Source organism: Balaenoptera borealis, assembly GCF_965194805.1.
Source record: "Balaenoptera borealis genome assembly, chromosome: 15".
In the NCBI taxonomy this organism is placed as follows: Eukaryota; Metazoa; Chordata; class Mammalia; order Artiodactyla; family Balaenopteridae; genus Balaenoptera; species Balaenoptera borealis.
The window spans coordinates 30,989,665-31,007,481 of record NC_138871.1 but is presented as its reverse complement, the minus strand read 5'-3'; the positions used below and the strand labels follow the sequence as shown (position 1 = coordinate 31,007,481).

The 17,817-nt window shown below is 40.8% G+C and overlaps 1 long non-coding RNA gene across 1 annotated transcript; it reads left to right on the top strand.

Moving 5' to 3' along the window:
* Positions 1-79: 79 nt before the first annotated feature.
* Positions 80-17,354, top strand: LOC309611683. Its single transcript, XR_014234671.1, has 2 exons — positions 80-16,556; positions 17,223-17,354. It is a non-coding gene; the product is annotated as an uncharacterized lncRNA (long non-coding RNA).
* Positions 17,355-17,817: the final 463 nt, after the last annotated feature.

Here is a 17,817-nt window from a genome sequence, read left to right as displayed (position 1 = left end):
TGGGCACCGCCCCATTCGTCTATTGGACCAACGAGGATGCCGCTCAGTCACCTAGAAGGGCACGTGTGCTGCTTATTGGCCTAAATGTGGAGCAGTTCCCGCCCACTCCCTCAGAAGTTCCAGCTTCTGATTGGTGTTAATGTCTGTCTTTTCGCTCCCTGAGTTCTTCCCCTCGGGGTGGAGCACCTCCTTGAGAGAGACACCAGCTCTGATTGGCTGAAAGGACGCTACGCTAGTCCAGTATAGGCATTGGGCCAAGGATCCTTCGGGCCCCCACGTAGGGGAGGAGCCCAAGGCGCAGCACCTCTGGGTTTGTTTACAGAGGCCCTTGCTCCCGTTTTCTTCCATTGGCTGAGCCAGCAGCCGCTCCCACTGGGTTGCGCCACTCAGCCTAGCACGGAGGGGCGTGGAGGCGGGCCTCAGTGGGTTTCCCCTCAGCTGTCAATTACCAAGGGAGGCGCTTTGAGCAAGGCTGACTGGGACACGGTGCGGCCCTCCGTTGAGGAAATTTGGGGAGTTGGGCTCCTTGGAGGGGCTGGAGGGAAGCAGAGGCACTCTTCACATTTCTAGAGACAAATCTAGCTTCCTGAATGTTAAAAAATGTATAAAACCTTACTATCCCCTTGGATTTACGGTGTCCAATCTTTGCTTGCGAAGGACTTTGAATTTTATCCTTCAGGAAGTGGGGATTTCTTTATGGAAATCCTTACACATCTTTGTCTCTCCCCACCTCTCATGTTAACTGTGTACATAACACAAAGTAGAAGCTTAGTAAGTGATTGCAAAATGAGTGGATACATGATAAAAATGACAAGAACAGCTAAGTAAGCTCATTAAATAATACAGTAATTAAATAAATATACGTAATATATTAAATATAATAAGTAAATACATAAATAATTAAATAAATTCATTCATTTAACAAACATTATTGAGCATATGCTATGACGTTCCAGGCTCTGATCTAAGCTCTGGGTATATGATATGAACAAGACAATGAAGATGCACCCAGGGTGCTTATTCTCTAGCTGAGGAAACTGACAATAAACAAGTAACCAATAAATAATAAAATGTCCCAGTCAGAATGACCATCATCAAAAAGTCTACAAACAATAAATGCTGGAGAGGGTGTGGAGAAAAGGGAACCCTCCTACACTCTTGGTGGGAATGTAAATTGGTACAGCCACTATGGAGAACAGTATGGAGGTTCCTTGAAAAAATAAAAATAGAGCTACCATATGAACCAGTAATCCCACTCCTGGGCATATACCCTGAGAAAAACATAATTCAAAAAGATACATGCACCTGAATGTTCATTGCAGCACTATTTACAATAGCCAAGACATGGAAGCAGCTTAAATGTCCATCAACAGATGAATGCATAAAGAAGATGTGGCACATATATACAATGGAATGTTACTCAGCCATAAAAAAGAGTGCAATAATGCCATTTGCAGCAACATGGATAGACCTAGAGATTAGCATACTGAGTGAAGTAAGTCAGACAAAGACAAATATCATATGATATCACTATATGTGGAATCTAAAAAAAGGGTACAAATGAATGTATTTACCAAACAGACTCACAGATTAAGAAAACAAACTTATGGTTACCAAAGGGGAAAGGTGGTGGTGGTGGGGGGGATAAATTAGGAGTTTGGGATTAACATGTACACACTACTATCTATAAAATATATGATCAACAAGGACCTACTGTATAGTACAGGGAATTCTACTCAGTATTCTGTAATAACCTAAATGGGAAAAGAATTTGAAAAAGAATAGATATACATATATGATGTATAACTGAATCACTTTGCTGTACACCTGAAACTAACACAACATTGTAAATCAATTATACTCCAATATAAAATTTAAAAAAAATTTTTAAACAATAAAATATGCTTTGACTAAGCACTACAAAGAAAAATAAAGCAGGGTTAAGAAATGGTTAAGGGAATGGCTGTTTTAGGTTTAATAGTTTAAGAGCTGTTTGAGGAAGGAGCATTGAACAGAGACATGAATAAGGTGAAGAAAAGGGAAGAGGGTACCATCCCCAGGGCCATTATGCTGCACAACTCTAGAATCACTAGTCATATTGCTTCTTGCATTTCCAACTTGGGTTATTAGGTATATATCCTTTTAGGATTGTGTACTCCGGTTTTAAGCTTTATCTGATTAAATAAATAGATCTTACAAGAAACACGTCTCTTTTAGAAAAAAAAAATCTGTCTCCAAGATGACTTCCCCATACCCTCCACTGCTTATTTTCCTAAGGTGGCTTCAGGTGCATAGTGAGAGAGGGACTTACATGATCCACAGCTTTGAAAAACAGAGTCTTCAGGTCAGTATGGTGTCCTTGCACAATCAGAAGTACTCTTCAAGGATGAAGATTTATTGCCAGGATAGCAATGGGATGTGGGGAAGAGTTGGTGGGCTCTTGTTGCTTCCCTCCATACTACTGACACTGTCTTTTATAACTTCGTGACTGGATATCAGTAATGATAAAGTCTTAAAAGCAGATAGAGAAAAAAGGTACATCACATGGTGGAGGTGGGGAGGGGGAGACAAGAACTACATCAGACTTCTTATCAGAAACTATGGAAGCCAAAAGACAAGGGGGAGGTAGCTTTGTGGATATTTGGTGGTAGTATACAGACTAGATAGGAGTCCATAGGGACAGAAAGGAGACAATAACCAGTCATGTAGTTATAGGGGATGGTGTCATCTGGAGAGAGGGAGACAAGAGGAGTCCACCAACCCTTCCCCACATCCCACTGCTGTCCTAGTGATAAATCTTCATTCTTTAAGGGTATTTCTTTTATTTTTACTGTGGTAAAATACACATAACAAATTTTTACTATTTTAACCATTTTAAGTATACAGTTCAGGGACTTCCCTGGTGGCGCAGTGGTTAAGAATCCACCTGCCAACGGAGGGGACATGGGTTCAATCCCTAGTCCAGGAAGATCCCACATGCTGCAGAGCAACTAAGCCCGTGCACCACAACTACTGAGCCTGCACTCTAGAGCCCACGAACCACAACTACTGAGCCCACGTGCTGCAACTACTGAAGCCCTCGTTCCTAGAGCCCTTGCTCCGCAACAAGAGAAGCCACCTCAATGAAAAGCCCATGCACCGCAACAAAGAGTAGCCCCTGCTCGCCGCAACGAGAGAAAGCCCGCGAGCAGCGACGAAGACCCAATGCAGCCAAAAGTAAAATAAATAAAAATTTAAAAGTATACAGTTCAGTGGCATTAAGTATATTCACATTGCTGTGCAACCATCGACACTGTCCATCTTCAGAATGACTTCATCATCCCAAACTGAAATTCTGTACCCATTGACCAATAACTTCCCATCCTCCCCTTCCCTCATTTACTGGAAATCACCATTCTATTTTCTGCTCTATGAATTTGACTACTATGGATACCTTGTGTAAGTGGAATCATACAATATTTGTCCTTTTGTGTCTGGCTTATTTCAGTAGGCATAATGTCTTCAAGGTTCACCCATGTTGTATAGCATTACAGCATGCATCAGAATTTCATTCCTTTTTAAAACTAAATAGTATTTGATTGCATATATATATGCCACCTTTTGTTGATCCATTCATCTGCCAATAGAATTTGAGCATTGTGAGTAATGCTAATATGATTGTACAAATATCTGTTCAAGTTCTTTCATTCTTTCAATTCTTTTGGGTATATATGCAGAAGCAGAATTGTTGGATCATATGATAATTCTATGTTTAATTTTTGGAGGAACTGCTGTTTTCCACAGAGGTTACTCCATTTTACATTCCCACCAGCCGTGCATAAGGGTTCCAATTTCTCCACATCCTTGCCAACACTTTCTATTTTCTGTTTTTTTTTTTTTTTTTTTATAATATAATAGCTATCCTAATGAATGTGAAGTGGTATCTCGTGGTTTTGGCTTGCATTGTCCTAATTATTAGTGATGTTGAGCATCTTTTCATGTGCTTTTTGGACATTTGTATGTCTTTGGAGAAATATCTATACAAGTTCTTTGCACATTTTAAATTTAGGCTGGTTTGTTGTTGTTGTTGTTTGCTTTTGAACTGTATGAGCTCTGTATGTATCTGGGCAGTAATCTCTTATCAGATATATGATCTGCAAATATTTTCTTCCATTCTGTGGGTTGCCTTTTCTCTGTTGATAGTGTTCTTTCAACGCTTGAAAGTGTGTTTCTGGAGGGTACAGTGGAGGCTAGTAGGCAGACAAGTAATTTTTTTTCTGAAGGAGCTAAGCATTCCTTGTAGGCTCTGTTTAAATTACTTAATCAGACAAAGCTTTAAACCAGAGTGGTTTAAACTACTCGGAAGCCTGCGCGCCTAGAGCCCGTGCTCCGCAACAAGAGAAGCCATGACAATGAGAAGCCTGCGCACTGCAACGAAGAGTAGCCCCTACTTACCACAACTAGAGAAAGCCCGCACACAGCAACGAAGACCCAACACAGCCATAAACAAATAAATAAATAAATTAATTAAAAACATAAGAAGAAGAAGAAAGAGGAAGACACAGAACCAAGGAAAGCAGGAGATCTAACAGAAGAGAAAAATGAAGGGAATCCCGAAAAGGACAATGAAGGGGCAGTAGCTGTGCAACAGGCCTAGAGAGCAACCTGCTTGCAGTGAAGAAGAGAAATTGGGACTCCAGGAGTGATGTCTCCCAGAAAAAAATGGAATGGATATGTCAGCTATATGTATGGCCATATCAACAGGCAATTTTATAGCTGCGGATTAGTTAGTGATAAATTCATAGAAGACTAAGAGGGAATTATAAGTGTGAGAAAAAGACAAAAGAAAAGGCACATAATTATACTACTCTTGGTGGCTTAGCTACAAACGATAATAGCAAATACACACATAGCACTTACTATGTGCCAGGCACTATTCTAAATATTTTACATTTATTAACTCATTTAATCCTCACAGTAGCTCATTTTGCCAATAAGAAATCTTTGACAAAGAGGTTAAATACCTTGTCACACAGTGTGTTCATTTCCTCTTGTTGCTGTAACAAATTACCACAAACTTAATTGTTTAAAACAATACACATTTATTATCTTACAGTTCTGGAGTCTAGAAGTCCAAAATAAGTTTCAATGAGCTAAAATCAAGGTGTCTGCAGGCCTGTGTTCTATCTGGAGGCTCTAAGGGAGAGCCCATTTCCTTGTTTTTTCCATCTTCTGGAGGCCACCTACATTCCTTGGCTCGTGGCCCCTTCCTCCATCTTCAAAGCCAGCAGTGTAGCATTTTCTCTCCCTCTGACTTCTGCTTCCATCCTCACCTCTTCTCTCTCTGACTCTGATTCTTCTGCCTTCCTCTTAATAAGACCCTGGTGATTACACTGGGCCCACCTGGTAATCAGGATAATTGCTCCATCTCAAAATCCTTAACTTAATCACAGCTACAAAGTCCCTTTTACCATGTAAAGTAAAATATTCACAGGTTCTGGAAATTAGAGTATCAGCATCTTTGAGGAGACATTATTTAGCCTATCACACACAGCTAGGGGTGGAGGCAGGATTCAAATCCAGATACTGTTACCTCCAGAGTTCTTACTCTTATTATGCCCTGTTGCCTCTATGACAATATTTACATAGTCAGAATCATGTTGGCACTGATTATGGATTCACACTGGGAAGACGGGGAGAGGGAAAGTATGTAGTGAGTGGCATAAGAGAGCTAATCCCCCTTATTTCACAGTGGAAAGGCATTAGATAGACTAAATAGATAGTCTAAAACTAAAAAAAAAAAAAAATCCAAGAATAAATATATAACCAAATTATTAATACATGAGGATACACCAAAAGAAAAGGTAAAAAGGTTGAAAAAGTTGCCTCAAGGATGGAGGAGGGGACTGGTGATTTTCACTGGAAGCCCTGGAAAACCAACTGATTTTGTAAAACATGCATAGGCATTAGTTTGATTAAAGAGATTTAATTAGAAACCCATAAGGTGTGAATATGGGACCCTGTTTACGGAGTTTCTATTTGCAGTGTTCACCCTGCTGGTTTTTGCTCTCATGTTCCCCAGCTCCCTGACCTTGTCTCAGGATCCTATTTCTTGGCTCTGGCTCCTTGCATGATGGCTAGATTTGGCCAAGTTCCTCAGCCCTGGCACCCTTCCTTGGACACAGCTTTGGTATTTGTCCTCCAGCTGCAAGTCTGGGCCTCTGAGTAGCTAAACCTCCACTGTCAGAAGGGGGACAGACAAGCACTAGTCTAGCTTTGGTGGGTTCCAGGCATGACATGCGGGCAGAGCAAGTCTTTCTGATTTTTATGTGGGCTGAAGCCAAAAGGTAGAGACCAGAATGAGAGGCAAAAGTAGGGATCCTATACCTGGGAGCTCATCTCAGGGGAAACGCAGAGAGCAGGAGCCAGGTTGTAGAGCCAATGCAGGATGAATGAATAGGGGTGAAAGAATGGAAATTTCTTCCAAGAACAAAGATAGAGGGGCCTGGGGCACTGGATGGGTCTTGACTAGGGGTGACAACCAAATGGGCCATAGCAAATAGGTCCTGGGCCTCTCGTTAAGATCATTAACAAATACTCCAGTATTTTTTTCTAGACTCATGGTAGATTGTACTTTTCCTTCCCTTTTAAAGTTAGGCATGGACATGTGATTTGCTTTGGCCAATGAAATGTAAATGGAAGCAATATGTGTTATTTCTGAACAGGCGTCTGACGAGCCAGCATATTATATGCCACATCTTCTTCCTACCACAGTGATCATGTAACAGGTGTTGAGACGGAGCCTCCATCAGCTTGGGTCTTTTGAGTAACTACAATGAGCACATCCCCCTGCCACCTCACACTGGACATAGAGAATGAGTGACAAACTTCTGTTATATTAAGGCTCTGAGATCTTGGGATTGTTTGTTACCACAGTCTGACCTTACCTATCATGGCTGATGTACCAGAGCAGTGAGTACAAGGCCGAGTCTTTAATAAGTTGATGGGTCAAGCCCAGAAAACCAGGTTCATTCAGTGGAAACAAAGGGCAGGAACAGAGCCTCAGATGATGGCAAAGTCAAGAATCAAGAGCTGAGGAGAGCTGGGATGAAAACAGGTTGGAAGTAAAATTGAGGATGCTAGTTAATTCCTAGGGAAGGAACCGAATTGAAGTGAGCAATCCTTGTCTTTCTTATTCTCTCAGTTCTGACCCACAGGCTGGTCTGGTGGATTTGAAGGCTCCAGGTCAAGTGGACATGAGAGTAGTGGAAGCATCATGACTATGCAGGTTGGTAGTGCAGGGGGATGTGGAAACATGGTGGGAGTGCTCTGTCTAGAGAGCTGAACATAAACCCTGCAGGGACGAGGAGCTCTGCAGAGGCACACTGATGGTGATAGTAGGTTTCCTTTGAGCCTTTGAATGAGATGCTCTGTTTGGTCATCACTGTGTTTGGTGGGCAGTGTTCAGGTAGACAAGGATGTACCCTTCTAAACTGGGAGGCGAACTGGCGGCTAGGTCAGAAGTCAAATGACTCTGAAGGAAGATGACCTCATTGATTAACAGATTGGCTGTGGAGGCACAGATAGGGGTTAATATGGAAAATGTCCACGATAGGAGGTTGGGTCAGAAGCATGAAAGGAAGCACTGGGAGTTGGAAAGGATGCATGAATTCCTCACGCTTCCCACACATTCCTTGACTTCAGGATGAAAGTCTCACATAGCGGTAATGCACAGGATGTCATTTTTGATTCTGTACTTTATAGGCTATATTCAGGGCTAGTTAAAGCTAGCCAAGAAGCACGGTGACAGAGCATCAACCTGAACACATGCTCCTTGAACACAGGCAGTTTTGGCTGTCTAGAGTGTATGAGATTGAAAACTCAGAGCATTAAAAAGAGGCGGCCTGCCTGGTGTGAACAGAGCTCCCTGCATGTGGCAGCTGCTACAGGCTATGATGGTATGTGTGTCTTAGCCTCAGATGTGGGTCCCTTAGGAAACCGTGACTAAAAGCTGATTTTAGGCTGGAATTCCATTTCCTGGGATAATATTTGACCTCCACTGGGGTTATCTTCCATGAGAAATGGGCACAGAGTTGAGGTTACCAGACCTGACATCCCCCATGAGATACAGTTGCCCCCATAACTTTGTAATAAGCTAAGAGTCTATGAAATACCAGACTGGCTAAGGTCAAGGCAGAGATTAAAGCCCGCAGCATCTGGATTATAGAGCAACTTTCAGGGACCTAACAAGTCACACTGCCTTCTGAATGAGTCAACTGTGGTGCTTTCAGAGTAGGAAAGGAGTGAATGAGCATTAGTAATATCAATGCCCCTAGATATGATGATAAATTATTTTGAGGCCTTGGTAGTCTTGGTGGGAGTTCTTTACAAAGATCATTGGAGTCTTGCTGGGAAATTGGTGTTAGGGTTTGTGAGAAGAGCTTCAGCTTCAGGCTAGAAGAGGGAATGCAGCTGCTTGGCAAGAACTTAGGCTGGGCACAAGTTCAACTGGGCACTTTACTAGGGAGGGTGGTGATAACGGGGCAGCTCCTCAGCCTCCCTGTAGGTTGTATACATCTGGGATCTCTGGCATTGAAGTGGCAGGGGAGCTGGGGTCCCATGGGGCCAAGCAATGTTGGTGGATAGCAGGCATGTGTCCTTCAGGAGATGCTCTGGTTGTTGGTCTTGTCTAGAGAGGCCAAGGGACTCAGAGAGTGTGGGCAGCATGGGACTAATAGTAGCTGGCTTTGGACACATTGCCCCAGGAACCAGCTGGAATGAAGTGATATGGGTCACTGTCCTCTCTCCCTGCCCCTCCCTCCATTTCAACCTCAGCAATATTGCCTCATCTCTTCTCTCCAACTATTTTTTAAGAAGAGTGGGGCCAGTTAACTGCAAACCTTTGTTGTGTTGAGTCAAATGTGCAAGTGGTATGTGACACCTATAGTCCTTCTCCATGCCTCTCCACACAGTACATAACTCTTCCTCTAAAGAAACATCAAACAAATATTCCTTAAGCATTGATTTAATGGAGCATCAAATCATTAGCTTCGCTGGGCACCTGTGTGTCCTGATCTGGCCCTTCTCTATCTACTCTAAGAAGGAAGACTCTGCCCAAGTACAACTGGAATGCAGAAAAACCCTTTTTGTAGTTGAGCCTGGAGCATAGTACCAAACATATAGTTCAATGAAGCATCAATTTGAAGATGCCAGATGGAGAGATAGGAGCAGGAATGAGGCCATGGAAGAGTGGTCAGCAACAGCAAATACAGGGCAAGACTGGCATGGGCTGAACTATGATCATCGGATCCTCCATGGTGCTTGAAATCCCCTCTAACCCACTCGCCATGAGCTAAATGCAAAAGTGTCCCATCTCCCTAGATGGGGACCCCAGTAGACCTCAGCGGCATAGTTTGGCCAATGTTGGCACCGGTTTGGTCAAGCAAAGTAGAACAGCTGAGAGAAAGAGATCCAAAGCAGGGTCCAAAAGCAGTCCAGAAGAGAGCCAAAGCCAAGACTGAAGATGGCAATGGTGTCAGTTCGGAGAGATGACAAAAATCAGACAAAATTTAAAAGTTTGAAGCCAGGTGAAAGGAAGGTGAGGAACAAAGGCCAAAAATGCGGAAAGGAGTCTAGCCAGGACTTGTAAAGAGGGCTGAGATACCCAGAGTTCTTTTGTGTTAGGCGTAAGCCTAACACAAAATAGGAGGGGATATTATGTAATTAAGAATACAAGTGATACTAACAGTAGTAATTTAATGGTAATGATGATTTCAATGAGCATTTAAAAAACAAGCTAAATCAGCTGTAGAATACATTTGGAATAGTTGGGAACATATGAATGTGTACTAGATGATAGCATTAGGGAATTATCGTTCATTTTGTTGGCGTAATGGTGGTATTGTGGTTAATAGAGAGAATATTCTTAATTTTTTAGAGCTACAAGATGAAATATTTAAGGATAAACTCTCATGATAACTGAAATTAACTTTGAAATGGTTTAGCAATACACACATATATACATATTGGTAAAGTCAATACGACAAAATGTTAACTAGTTTTGGACTCAAGTAATGAGAATATGACTGTTCGGTATACTAGTCTTTCTACTTTTCTGTTTAAATATTTTTCTTAATAAAAGTTAAAAACAAGAAGGCTAAAACATTAGCTTTTATAAATGGACCAATCAGAAACTAAAATACAACCATGTAATAAATGATTATACTAATGAGAAATCAAGACTATGAGGGTGAACATATTATCAATTATTAGTGTTGACCAGAAACTTTTGGCCAAAAATCTTTAACATAAAGAGACTTTGCAGAATAAACTTGAGGTTAGAGCTGGCTGATAAAATATTGATAGTTTCCGAATTTCTCCAGAAGTTTCCTAGGTCTATCCTGATTTCAATGATCTAAATATTCATTTGCAAATTCATCTATTTTAAGCACATTGGGAGTAATGATTTTTTTCTTCTCCTGAGTGCTTGCATCTATTACGTGATCCTTATTTTTAGCCTGGCATTTTTAATTACATGTTGTGACTGCCTGATTTATTCCTCAATAAAATTGCCACCTCTTTAATGGTCATGTTTTAGAATTCTTGATTTCTCTACCTCACATGCACATGTCCAACAAGTATCTATTTATGGATGAACTTTAAAGATTCATGTTGTGAATATGAGCCCATAAACACCGCCACTACCCAATTTATCTTTCGCAAGCCTTTATGTTTATATAGGAACTTGCATTCTGAGAGCAAAGCTCGTCCACATTCCCAACGATCAGAAGGGTTCCACGATACTTTGTGAACCAAAATTCCAAGAGTGCCTCCAGGTTCCAAATTTACCCCTCCTGTAATAGAAAATCCAGGGCTGACCTCTTCTGCTGAGGTGGTAGTTTCTGATTACACAATATCGTGTTCCCTTCCTGGGGTTGCAGGAGCCCAAATACTCTTTTGAGAACCTCTCGCCTACATAGAAACACAGACTGTTCATTTATCAATTAGAGCTGTCAGCACAGCAAGCTGGCAAGAGAGAGAGCAGCTTCTGGCCCTGGGCAGGGAGCCCTTGGCAGAGCCAGGACCTCAGGGCCTAGGGAAATAGGTAGGACAAGTGACTCTAATTTGTTACTTCCCCAGCACTTATCTGCATCTTGTATCCTGGCAAACAACACATATATTAAGCATACTTATATGGTAGAGAGGAAAGTTAAACAGGAAATGTAGGAAGGAGGTAAGAACAGGAATGGTCTGTGGGTCTCCAAGGGCTCAGATCTAGGTGATGCTGCCTCATCCATTCATCCTTCCATTCAGCATCTACCTACTGACCATTTATTCTACACCAGCTACAGACTTGGTGCTGGGGACTCGCTGGTGAATGTGACCTGGTTCTTGTCTTTGAAGAGCACACAGTGAGTGCAAAAGACCAAAATATAAATAAGAACAACAACAGGTTTCAGACTTTATGGGGCATAGAGAGGACATACAAATAGGAATGGAATAAACTGTGGTCTCCACAATTTCCACCTGCCCCTTTGCCCAAAGGAGCAAAATTTCCTGTTTCAGCTAATGCTAATGCTGAAAAAAAAAAAAAAAAAAAAAAAAGCTAATGCTTTCCAAGATTCTTCTTTGAGGTTTTCCATCATCTGAACAGGAATTCCTGAAATTCCTCAAATTTTTACGGTACATGCTACCAGGTGTGTTTTATTTTGGCCTGTAAATTGTGTTAAGCCTGGGATGGCTATTTAGGTATTACATGTGTATAAATCTTGTCACCCTGAGATCCCTTACTTGATGGTGGTGATTATCTTGTACTCTCACATAATGGCAAGCATAGCACTAATTATATAATAGCTACTCCAATAAAAATTAAAAAAAAAACTTTCCTTCATCTTTTCACTGTGTATAGTTTTTAAAATGTGTATCTATAGAGGTGTTGAGGTTTTGATGTATTTAATATATACCCAATGATATGATTGGTGTACATATTAACTCCTTATTAGTCATATTTGCTACACATATATTTCAAGTACAGCAACTTAGTAATATCCTTTGTACTGAGTGAAAATTTTTTAATTTCATAGAGTTGATTGGCTGGCGAGATTTATTCTATTGCATCAATGCTTACAAGGATTTTCCTTCCAGCATCTGATGCTAATTTCTCTTTTATTTCGTTGCTTTTTAATATATTTTACTACTTTTTTGTTTTTCACTCTTTCATTCATCTGGAAGTTACTCTGGGCTATACAACACTTACCATGATAACATTTATTAAGTAATCCTTATTCAGTTATTTCAGTGGTGTCTCTTTTTGTTATGTACTAAATTTTGACATACTTCTGTTCCATTCATCACAGTCTAATTTACAGAAGGATACTGTGTTATTTTGACTATAGCTGCTCTGTTGTACATTTTAACATTTAGTAGGGTTAGACTCCCTTCTGTGCTATTCTCTATGTTTTATTTTTATTGTTTTGAATTTTATTTTATTTTTTTATACAGCAGGTTCTTATTAGTTATCTATTTTATACATATTAGTGTATGTATGTCAATCCCAGTCTCCCAGTTCATCCCGCCACCACCCCACCTCCCTCCCCCCCACCGGCTTTCCCCCCTTGGTGTCCATACGTTTGTTCTCTACATCTGTGTCTCTATTTCTGCCTTGCAAACTGGTTCATCTGTACCATTTTTCTAGATTCCACATATATGCAGTAATATACTATATTTGTTTTTCTCTTTCTGACTTACTCCACTCTGTATGACAGTCTCTAGTTCCATCAACGTCTCTACAAATGACCGAATTTTGTTCCTTTTTATGGCTGAGTAATATTCTCTATGTTTTAGAATAATTTGTTTCTTTCACCCAATTATTCTTTCTGATGCAAAAATTGGGCAGTATGCCCTGAGTCCAGCCAACTGGGGCTTTCAGAATGGCTCTAGTTATGGGGCAGGAAATTATGTAGTTCTACCAGAAGAAACAAGATGCAACACAGTGGCCCAAACTTACACGTGTGTGTTTGGGGGGTTGGGGGTGGGCAGCATGGGTTCAAGGTAGAGAACGAGAAAAGTGCAGAGAGTGCTATGTTTCTCGGGCTATATGGAAATCCTGGGTGGACAGGAATGAGATATATTTAATTATTTTTTAATTAATGAAAATATTATTTTAATATTTTTCAAATTTTAAAAACTGTCACTGAGAAAATTGTATGTTATGTTAATAAACATCCAATGATTCAGAAAACTAAGAAAATGAAGCCAAACATGTCCAGAAATACCAAGGATAAACGCTATTAATAGTTCCATCCACATACCTCTCTCTTAGTTTAACTACACACACACACACACACACACACACACACAGATGGGACCACTGTACACATGATGTTCTCTAATTTCCTTTTTTCATTTGAAAAAATATTGTGGGCATCTTTTCACGTTAATATATCTAGACTAACATCATCTTTAATATATGTGTTTGTATGTATGTCATAATTTATTTAATCAGTTCCCTTTTAATGAACTTTAGTGTGTTATTTCCGATATAAAAATACTGGTATTAACACTCTTGCAAATATATCTTTAGAAATTTGTATTATTCATTCCAAAGGATAATTTATAGAAACAAAATTGCTGGGTAACTTTCTCCCCAAAGGTAATCATCATATAGAATTTTGTGCTAATCATTCTCTTATTTTACTTTATAATCTACCTCACCTGTATTTATTCCTAAATGCCCACATGGAAGCTTTTTAAATTCCAGTGTAAGTCAAACGTATCTATTCTCCTTTATGATTTATGACTTTTGCTGTATGCTTAGAAACATCTCTCTCTTCTATATATTCACTGTATTTTCTTTTTGTACTAGTTTCAATTTTTTACATTTAAGTGCAAAAATAACCTGGAATTTATCCATTTGATTTAGGAATAGAGGTAGGAAATCCAACAAATTTTTTTTCCAGATGGCTAACCAGTTGACCCAATAGCATGGTTGAGAATAATCTTGTTTCTTAGCAAGGATAATACAACCCCTTTTCCTACTCCCTTGTAGAGACCAAGGAAGACGCGGTTTTGAGTTAAGAATATAATTCAATCATTAAGAGCGTTAGAGTAATCTCCACAGCCTTAGTCAAGGCTTTGTGCAACTGAGGAAGGGCCCTAAAGAGGCACCGGGCTTCTTTTTCTCAGCAAGCCAGAATGAGCACAATCTGTAAGCCAAATAAGGGGAGAGAAACCAACAGAGCTCTGCATAATAATGCGAGGCCCTGACACCATGAGAAGGTGCTCTAGATGAAGTTAAGAAATGGCCCTTCCTCCTTAAGGATATATACTGAATTAGGAGTCATACGTGTCTGACTTAATAGTTTGTTCTTTTGTTCATTCATCCATTTATTCAACAAATATTTATTGAGTGCCTCCCGTGTATCATGTACTGAGGCTGGATTTTAAGACCTATTTGTCCCTTTGGTCACAGCCCAACTATATACAGTGGCCCTGGGCAGGGAGGCTATCACTCGAAAGGTGACACGAGCAAATATCTGAAGGAAGTGAAGGATAATTGGGGGGAGAGCATTCTAACTAGGAGGAACAGAAAGTACAAAAGTCCTGAGATGGAAAAATGCCTGGCACATTTCAGGAAGGCAAAAAAGGCCCACATGGCCGGAAAGTAGTAGGGGAGGGAGAGTAGTAAGCGATGAGGTGAGGGTGGTAAGTGGAAATGTAGATTGTGTAGCACCTTGCAGGCCATTGTAAGGACTTTGGCTTTTACTCTGCGGTGATTTGACCTCTTTTTAAAAGGATTTCTTCAGTTGCTGGGTGGGAAATAAATTGTAGGAGGAGCAAGAGGCATGCAAGGGAGACCAGTAAGACAAGGAATGATGGTGGCCTGAACCAGGTGGCAGCAGTGAAGATGCTGAGAAGTAACTAGATTCTGGATATATTTTTAAGGCAGAACTGGCAGGATACACCGCTGGATCGGATGTGTGAGGTGAATGAGATGAGTCAATGAAGTGACTGGGCTTGTGGGTGGCGTTTGGTGTAGTTTGTGTGGCAGATTGTATTTTCTACCGACGGCCACAGTATCTCCCATCTCGCATGCTCATCTACACTGTGACCTGACATTCTTCCAGTTGAGCGGTGATGTCTACATCCTCTCCCCTTGAATCTGGACTAGTTTGTTCATAAGCAACAGAATGTAGTAGAAGTGACACTGTGTGAATTCAGAGGCTGCCATAAATGGCCGTGTACCTTCCACCTTGTGGAAGCACTTGCGCTTGGAACTCTGAAATGATGTAAGAAATCTTCCTACCCTGAGGCTGCCAAGCTAAGAGGAAACCAAAGCACGAGGCGAGGCTGGGCTTAGGTGCTCTAGTCATCAGTCCTAATCTTCTCCCCCAGCCCAAGCACCATACACGTGAATGAATGAGCCCAGTCACTGCCTATGGAGACACCCCCAGGTAAGGCCCTAGACATCAAGGAGCAGAGACAAACTGTTCCTCCTTTCCAAAATCTCTGACCCACAGAATCCACAAGTCTAACAAAATGGTTATTGTTTTACACCAGTAAGTTTAATAACTGGACACTGTCGGGGTTTGGGCTTTAATCTGAAGGCAACAGGGAATCATGGAAGTGGTTTCAGGATATGGAGAAACATGGTCACGCCTGGGATTTAGAAGGCACATTCCAACAGTATCGCATACAAAGCCTCAGTGCTGCACAACTCCAGCCAGCCCCAATAATAGAGCTTGCAATGGAGTGATGGTACCTAGAGCCACGTGGGGCAGCAACTCTGGCTGCTGTGGATTAACTGCCCACAGCAGAACTCGAAGGAAGTGAACGACTAATGAGGTCAGTATCATTATCCAGGAGGGAGAAGAGGAGGGCCTGGGCTAGAACGTTTCAGAAATGTTTCAGGACCTACTGGACCCTGAGGCAGATCCTAAGGGTGAGGTAAAAGAAGATGTTCAAAAATAAAAAAGAATGCCACTCTTCTCACTGATTTTTGTTGTGTTGTGGAAAATATAGTTAATTTTCATAAAAATATGCTACTTATGTTAATATATTTTTATTGTCATTTTAGAACATTTGGCTCACGGAAGATGGTGGTGTAATTCCCCAGGTTGGAGACCACAGGAGAAGCAGCCAGTTTGAAGGGAGAGATAATGGTTAGGATTTGGATGGCTTAAGTTTGAGATGTCTGAGGAATGTCTAGGCATCATTTGGACATATGACACAGGGCTGGGCTGTAAATAATGTCTTTGGGTGTCAACAGTATATATTTAGTAATTAAAGCCATGGAGGTGAATGACGTGGCAGTTGGAGAAGTTATACAATGAGAAGAAAGAAGGGCCTAGGACCGAACACTGAGGAATGAAGATATTTACAGTTCAGGCCAAGAAAGAGGACCTTGTAAAGAACATTTTAAAAAATTCTTTATTGGATAAGTGGTAAAAGAAATAGAAGTGTCTGGTGTCAGAATAACCAACAGAGGGGAACATTTTAATATAAAAGAAAATGGTCAATAATATCCCATATCTTAAAGAGCAAGGAGGATGAAGACTGAAAATTGGCCACTGAGTCTGGTAATTATAAGGTCGATGGTACCTCAAGAGAGAGCAGTTTCTGTGGAGTGGTGGGAATAATGAACAACAGGCAATGGATAAGGACTTACCGCAGAATGAAAAGAAACAAGAGTTCCCTAAACAGGCAGGGAAAGAGAAAAGAGCATTGAAATCGAAAATGGCAGGGAGAGGAGGGAGAAGGGGTGGATAAGCGGGATGACTCAACCCTTTGTCATTTCACTGCAGGCCTTTGTCCCTTACAGAGGCAGGATTGTGCAGTGGTTAGGATAGGCTTTGGAGCCAGGGCTGCCTGCATTTGTATCCCAGCTTCACCACCATTTACTAGCTATGTAAACTTGGGCCAGTTACTTAACTTCTTTGCCCTTAGTTTCCATATCTGGAAAGTATCATTGTAACCACTTCTTAGGTTTTTGTGAGTGCTTAGAATAGCACATAGTAAGCACCCAATAAATGTTAGCTATCAGTAATATTACTATTATCATCATCATTCCTATATTTGTAAATTCTGGCTTTTTCTCTCAGGAAAAGCTCTAGGGTAGTGATTTTCAAAGTGTGGTCCAGGGACCTCTGTGGGTCCCTCAAACTCTTTCAAAGAGTCTGGGAGATCAAAACTATTTTCATAATACAAAAACATGGTTTGCCTTTTTCACTCTCATTCTCTCACAGTTTTCCAGAGGCAATGTGATGTGTGATATTGTAACAGATGGATGCAGAAACAAATATGAAAACCCAGCTGTCATCTATTAAGCCAGACATTAAAAAGATATTCAAAAATAAAAAAGAATGCCACCCTTCTCACTTATTTTTGTCGTGTTGTGGAAAATACAATTTTCATAAAAAATGCTACTTATGTTAACATATTTTTATTGTTATTTTAGATCATTTCAAACTAAACATTTAAAAATTTATCCATTTAAATTTCTAATACAGTAAATATTCAAAAGATGTCATCCACATAGACAAAAGTTCTTTGAGGTCACCAATAATTTTTTTTTTTTTTTTTAGCCGCGCCGTGCGGCATGCAGGATCTTAGTTCCCTGACCAGGGATCGAACCCGCACCCCCTGCAGTGGAAGCCGGAGTCTTAACCCCTGGACTGCTGGGGAAGTCCCCAAGGTCACCAATAATTTTTGAGTGTAAAGGGAAACTGACACAAAAAGTTTGAGAATCATTGCTCTAGGGACTAAATCAGAATCAGAGTAGGAAGTATTAACTAGTTTGTACTCCTGTCCTGTCACACAAGACGACTTGCCTTCCCCTAA